We start from the raw sequence: 7,702 nt of genomic DNA, 5'->3' as shown, positions 1-7,702 counted from the left end.
ATGATCGAGTACCACCACGTGGTCCTAGTCGTCGTCATTTTGACGTAGGTAATTTTTCAATTGGGATTTTCTAGGCCCTACTCCAAAGTGAGAGTGAGATTTGAGAATTTGACTAAATTTAAGGGTATTACTATTTATTTAGGAATTATAGCCCTAGGAAATATTTAAATAATATTTTATTCAGGAATAATTTATTGGAGTTAAGAATTTTTTACTTAGGGTCCGGGTGAGCGCCGTAGGTATTTTTCGGAATCCCTGTTGGCGTAGTTCAAGAAATTAGGTAAGGGGAAATTATATATTAAATCAGATTTTATGAAATTAAAGGTAATAATTTATGTTATATTATATGTATGTTTTGGTATGAATTATTAAAATGCTAGCCATGAAATTTATGTTTTCTGAGCCTAAAATTGTCGATATAGTTATGTATATGTGAAAGTGAACGATTGAAAGTGAAAAGAATTTTCGGATGAATTAAATAAAAAATGAAGTGTATTTTGAGTATATAAATATTAAATGTGGGTTGACTTATTTTATGAGAAATATGTATGAATTTTACTACTAATTTGTGTGGCATGAGAATTTGTGCAAATTATATGTTAAATGTATGAGATGCAGGTTAAGTAAGTAAAGCAATGAGAATAAAATATGATATGGACAATGTTACCTGTGTATGTTAAATGCAACCATATAAAGGTACGACAACTGAAAGCCGGGTTAGCAGATTCTAGCGCATTTCTATGTGGACTAACTGATGACAGCTAAAAGGAGCTATGTTAGCAGATTCTAGCGCATTTCTATGTGGACTAACAAATGACGGCTAAAGAGCAGTTGTAGTACAAATGAATGAAATGAAATGACAAGGAATGACAATGCAATGAAATGAAATGTGAAATGTGAATGATACAAATGGGAAAGAGTCACTTAAAGTGAAATACAAGGAAATGTTAAGTTATGAACATGAAAGAATGTGAATGATTGAATAACGATGAAATAATGATGTATTATGATGTCAGAAGTATCTATGTACGTAGAACATGTTACGATTGGGCGAGGCATACTCTTCGCTTGAGGGCTTACTGAGTAAGGCGAGTGCACTAGTAGCTTTAGATGTGGCAATAGCTACATAACGCGATAGGGCAGAGGGAACCTATTTGTATGGGCGGGTAGAATTCCCTATCTTTAGGGCCTTGGCCGGTAAACTATTGTTGAATGTGTGAGTACGAGATTAATTTATCACTTGAGGGCTTACTGAGTAAGGTAAGTGCCCTGGTATGCTTTAGCTACGACCTTCGGGTTGTCTAGGTATCAGAGCAGAGCGGTGCTACTTGTATGGGTGGGTAATCACCCCTATCCTTAGGTAATCTTATGGGTAAACCTTTGCATGTGATTGTTAGGTTCAGAAAAAGACTTTTAGTATTATGTTAATGATTTGCAAATATTATTAAATGATATGTATAATCTCATGATAGCCACACGCTGAGTTTAATATATTGTTTCTTCCCTTACTGAGATGTGTCTCACCCGAATATAAATGTATTTTTTTCAAGATTTCCTCGAGATCGAGCTTAGAGAGCTCGAGATTTTATAGCATTTTTGATCAATAGAAAGAGAAAATGATATATTTTTATGTTAATTTTGATATGTATATTTTATGTTTTATGTCTTTATGTTTTAAGGTTATTGAGTAAGGAGTGATTGTGAAAATACTGAAATGTTTTGGAGATACATGTAATTATGGAAATGCAGGTGTTAAAGGATATTATGGTCTATGGATGATTTATTATGAATTATAGTTAGAATTAGTAAATTCTGATATTATGTTATATGGAGATTATGGTCATGTTTTCCGCTGCGTATATTATGGATTATCAGGATTTTATCAAGTATAACGCGCCGAACCCGGGTTTAGGGGTTCGAGGCATTACAAAATGCCTTATACTGTGTTTTAGATGCTAATGAGTTCAATAAGGTCATGGCCTGCAAGACAGTTAAAGAAATATGGAACAAATTAGAAGTAACATATGAAGGAACAATAGATGTTAGGGACAACAAGATAGATATGTTAACGAGTGAGTATGAAACATTTAAAATGAATTCAGATGAAAAAATCTCAAGTATGTATACTGGGTTTACCCACATAATCAACTCCTTAAGTGTCTTAGGAAAAACTTATACTACTTACAAAATGATTAGAAAAATTCTAAGAGGCCTTCCCTCCATATGAGAACCAAAGGCTACTGCTATCATGGAAGGTAGAAACCTTAAGACCACCTCTCTTGATGAACTCATAGGTTCACTACTTACCTATGAAATGACTTTAAAGGAAAGAAATCCTGAACCCAAGCATAAAAGGTCCATTGAATTAAAAGCTTCTAATAACAGCACAAGTAAAGAGGAAAGTGAATCAAGCGACTAAGATCAAGATGAATTAGCATTCATCACCAAAATATTAGGAAAATTCTATAGGAGAAATAAATGATTTCCTCGAAAGTTTAATAAAAAGAAACCTGAAAAAGGAGAGACAAATAGAAAAGAAAAGAAAAATAAAAATGAACCTCCTATATGCTATCATTGCAAGAAACCAGGGCATATCAAGCCGGAATACCCGTTACTCAAGAAAGACAAGAAGAAAAAGAAGAAAGCTATGAACGCCACTTGGAATGATTCAAGCTCCAGTGAAACAGAAAACGAGTCAAGTGGACAAGAGATGGCAAATGTATGTTTCATGGCTAATGATGAAGAGGTAAATTCCTACTATTACTCAACAAAATCTTACAATGAGTCTTGTGATGGGTCTTGTGACATCATGCCTTCTTATGAGGAATTACAAGCTGAGTTATTTTCTTTATATAAAATATTCATAAAAATTTTCAAGAGAAATATAACTTTGAAAGATCAAAATAAAGAATTAATGAAGCAACTTGAAACATCTAAAACCAATGAAAAGGAGAAAGATTCTTGTATTGAAAAATTGGAGGATAAAATAAAAGAAATTACTCAAGAGAGAGGAAAAATTAAAGAAGAAGATTTAAATAAAAAGGAGTTAGAGATAATTGAACTTAAAAAATCAGTAAAGGATAAAGAGAAAATTATATATAACTTTACCAAAGGAAAAGAAAATTTTGAAAACATGATTGGACAACAAAGACTAAATGGAAACAAAGAAGAGATAGGTTATAATGGAAAAACAAACAAAAGGAATGAAAAATTATACATGGGATATTTTATCAAAGAAGTCAAGAACTATACTAGTACTTCTTCAAATAATAAACATGAACACACCACTTGCTACATGTGCAAGACTAAGGGTTATGTAATGTTCAATTGCCCACTAAAAAGAAAATATGTCAAAGTACATAATGAATGGAAAGTAAATAATGGAACTAAAAACAATTCAAATAAAGTTAAGAGAATTTGGGTTCCAAAGACTAATACAATGAATCCCTCATTGTAGGTATGCTTTAGGACTACACCGTCAACAGATAAATGGTACTTGGACAGCGGGTGTTCAAGGCACATGACCGGTGATAGAACCAAGTTCACCACATTAAAACAAAAGAATGGGGGATACGTCACCTTCGGCGACAATGCCAAAGGTAAAATTATTGGAATTGGAAAGATAGGTAAATAACCTTCTTTTACTATTGATAATGTGCTATTGGTAGAAGGATTAAAACACAATCCTTTAAGCATAAGCCAATTAAGTGACAAAGGGTTCGAAATAATCTTTAAGAAAGAAAAATGGGTTATTCAAAACCCCAAGAACAATAAAACCTTGTTTGTTGCTCATAGGATAAATAATGTATATTGTATAAACCTTGAGAACTTAGTAAATCAAAATGTAACTTGTTTAGTTGCAATGAATGAAATGAGTTGGCTTTGGCATAGGAAACTAAAACATGCTAGTATGGATCTTTTATCCAAATTATCTAAGAAAAATCTTGTAAAAGGACTACCAAATACCAAATTCATAAAAGACAAGGTGTGTGATGCATGCCAAAAGGGAAAGCAAGTCAAAACAAGCTTCAAAAAGAAAAAAAATACATATCTACTAAAAGACCCCTAGAACTCTTGCACCTAGACTTATTTGGTCCAACTAGAACCTTAAGCTTAGGAGGCAAACAATATGTTTTTGTAATAGTAGATGACTATTCAAGATTTACTTCGGGAGTATTTTAGCAAACAAAGACAAAGCTTGTGACATGCTAATCACCTTATGCAAGAAATTACAAAATGAAAAAGGCTATAATATAACAAATTTTAGAAGCAATCAAGGTAGAGAATTTAAAAACAAATATGTTGATAAATTCTGTAATGAATATGGAATAAACCATAATTTTTTAGCACTTAGGACTCCACAAAAATATGGAGTTGTAGAAAGAAAAAATAGAACCCTCCAAGAAATGGTTAGAATCATGATAAACAAAAATAATCTACCTAAATACTTTTGGGCAGAAGCTGTAAGTACAACTTGTTATATTGTAAATAGGGTATCCATAAGGTCAAGTATAGACAAAATACAGTATGAATTATGGAAAGGTAGAAAACCCAACATTTCTTACTTTAATGTATTTGGGTGCAAATGCTTTATTCTTAATACTAAAGATGATTTAGGAAAGTTCGATGCAAAATCTGATTAGGGTATCATCTTATATTTTACAAATAGTAAATCTTATAAGGTTTAAAAAAAATGACTTTTACTATTATTGAATCAGTACACATAACGTTTGATGAATCAAATAATTATGACAATAAAGTTAAGAACAATGAAAAAGAAGATATCTCACAAAAAGTAGAAGATCTTGAAATAAAAGAAGAAAATAAAAATGAAGCTTCAAATGAAAAAAATAAAGAAAATTTAGAAGTACCTAAAGAATGGAGATATGCTAAAAGTCACCCAAAAGATCAAATTCTTGGTGAACCATCAAAAGGAATAACCACTAGAGCCTCATTAAAAAGTATTTGTAATCATTATGCTTTTTTTTTTTTTGTCTCAAGATGAACACAAGAATATAGAAGAAGCCTTAAAAGATGATTCTTGGATCATAGCTATGTAGGAGGAACTAAATCAATTTGAAAGAAGTCAAGTATGAGAACTTATACCTAAACCCAAAGATAAATCAATCATAGGAACCAAATGGGTGATTAGAAATACAAAGGATGAAAATGGGGTAGTTATAAGAAATAAAGTTAGGCTAGTAGCACACAAGGTTATAATCAAGAAGAAGGTATCGATTATGAAGAAACCTCTGCTCTTGTAGCAAGAATGGAAGCCATAAGGATGCTTCTTGCCTATGTAGCCAATAAAGACTTTAAATTATACCAAATGGATGTAAAAAGTACATTCCTAAATGGTTATATAAATGAAGAAGTTTACGTTAAACAACCTCAAGGATTTGAAGACTCTAAGAACCCAAATCATGTATTCAAGTTAACTAAAGCCTTATATCGATTGAAACAAACTCCTAGAGCTTGGTATGAAAGACTAAGCAAGTTCCTACTCCAAAATAATTTCTCAAGAGGAAAGATAGATAGCACTTCATTTATAAAAACTAAAAATAATGATATGCTTATAGTACAAATTTATGTTGACGATATCATATTTGGAGCAACTCATAAAGATTTATGTAATGAATTTGCTACAACTATGCAAATAGAGTTTGAAATGAGCATGATGGGAGAATTAAATTACTTCATAGGGTTACAAATTAAACAAGCTAAAAATGGAAAATTCATAAATCAAACTAAATATATCAAAGACATGTTAAAAAAGTTTGATATGGAGGGAAGTAGACCCATGGGGACTCCCATGAGCACTTCAACAAGTCTTGATAAGGATGAAAAAGGAAAACAAGTAGATACCAAGCATTACCGAGTAATGATAGGAAGCTTACTTTATTTAATAGCAAGCAGACCAGATATCATGTTTAGCGTATGTATGTGTGCAAGGTTTCAATCGACTCTTAAGGAATTACATCAAATCACAGTTAAATGAATCCTTAGATATTTACTAGGCACACTTGATCTAAGTTTATGGTATCCAAAGGGAACTGATTTCGAAATGATAAGTTATTCAGATGCAAATTATGCAGGATGCAAAATAGATAGAAAGAGCACTAGTGGGACTTGTCACTTTCTATGACACTCACTAGTTTCTTGGTTCTCAAAGAAGAAAATTTCGTAGCATTATCTACAGCAGAAGCAGAATACATAGCAGTTGGGAGCTGTTGTGCTCAAACTTTATACATAAAACAACAATTAAAGGACTTCAAAAATAAATATCAAACAATCCCTACAAAGTGTGATAATACCAGTGCAGTAAATATTTCAAAGAATCCAGTAGCATATTCAAGAACCAAACATATTGATATACGTCATCATTTTTTAAGAGATAATGTAGATAAGAAAGAAATAGTTCTTGAATTTGTTAGCACTCATGATCAATTAGCTGATGTATTCACAAAACCACTAGCTGAAGATTAATTTGTATTTATCCAACGGTAATTGGGAATGTTACATATACGAGAGGTTAACTAAAAGAGAAAATTTTTTTTTTAGGGCAGATGACTGCCAGACACCAGGCAGGCGCCTGACGCCACTGTCTATCTGGAAGGATAGTTAACAGACGACTGTCAACTTGGTGACAGATGATTGTCTTGCGGCAGTTTATGTTCATTTAACATATAAAACACTTTTTTTAAAACCCCCATATGCATGTCAATTCGTTTCCTCTTCTTTAAACCAGCTCCTCTTCATTCTTTTCAAAGTTTCTTCTCTCCAAACCTCTTCCCAACGTCACTCCATCAAAACCCTACATCCTTCACATCCAGGGTTTCTCGAATTTTGCTTCTTCAACAAAATGCCACGAACCAAATCAATTGGAAAAAAGAAAAAAGCTTCTTCTTCAAGGTCTGTTAGCAAAAAAAAAAATAAAAAATGGTTAGTCTCATCTCACACAAGAGCTTTGTACTAAAATCAGATCTCTGCAATCGATCCAATGTTTTATAAGGTACTCGATGTTACTTTTTTTGAAGAAAATTTCCCTGAGATTCTTACAATGTTCCAAAATATAGGATGGGATGAGTTTTTTCTTCACCAAGTTAAGGGATATTACCCTGATCAGATTAAACTTTTCTACTCAAACTTGGTAAGGAAAGATGTTGGATTTGACACCGAAGTACTTGGCCAAAAGATCACACTTACTCCACACTCACTAAGGAAAATACTTCGTATTAAGCATGGTGATTTTGAGTGCAATCCAATAGAAAAACAATGGACAATGGAGCAGGGTTTTTCCCCACAAGAATTTCTGCCTCTTGTGGTGAACGATCAACCCGTCTATTTTGGAAATCCTCCACCATACAAATAGCTCAATCTGCAAGCACAAATTCTTCACAAGATCATTGCTTATAATATAATTCCCAGATCAGGATCCTTTGATCATGTTTCCTTCTTTGATTGCTTTATCATGTGGTGCATACTAAAAGGAAAGAAATTGGATTTAGCTAGCCTTGTACTAAAATGGATGGTCATGAAGCTTGAATCTCCTAGAATTGGGCTTCCATATGGTGGTATTCTTTCCTTGGTTTTTGCTAACTTTCATGTCCTTACTCCATCTTCCAAATTAGTGAAGCAAACAAATTACAACATATTCTCCTCCACCACTTTAAAAAGAATAGGTTATAAGAAGTACACCAAG

Source organism: Malania oleifera, chromosome 12 (assembly GCF_029873635.1).
Source record: "Malania oleifera isolate guangnan ecotype guangnan chromosome 12, ASM2987363v1, whole genome shotgun sequence".
Classification (NCBI taxonomy): domain Eukaryota; kingdom Viridiplantae; phylum Streptophyta; class Magnoliopsida; order Santalales; family Ximeniaceae; genus Malania; species Malania oleifera.
The sequence above is the reverse complement of the archived record's forward strand: the minus strand, read 5'-3'. Positions refer to the sequence as shown.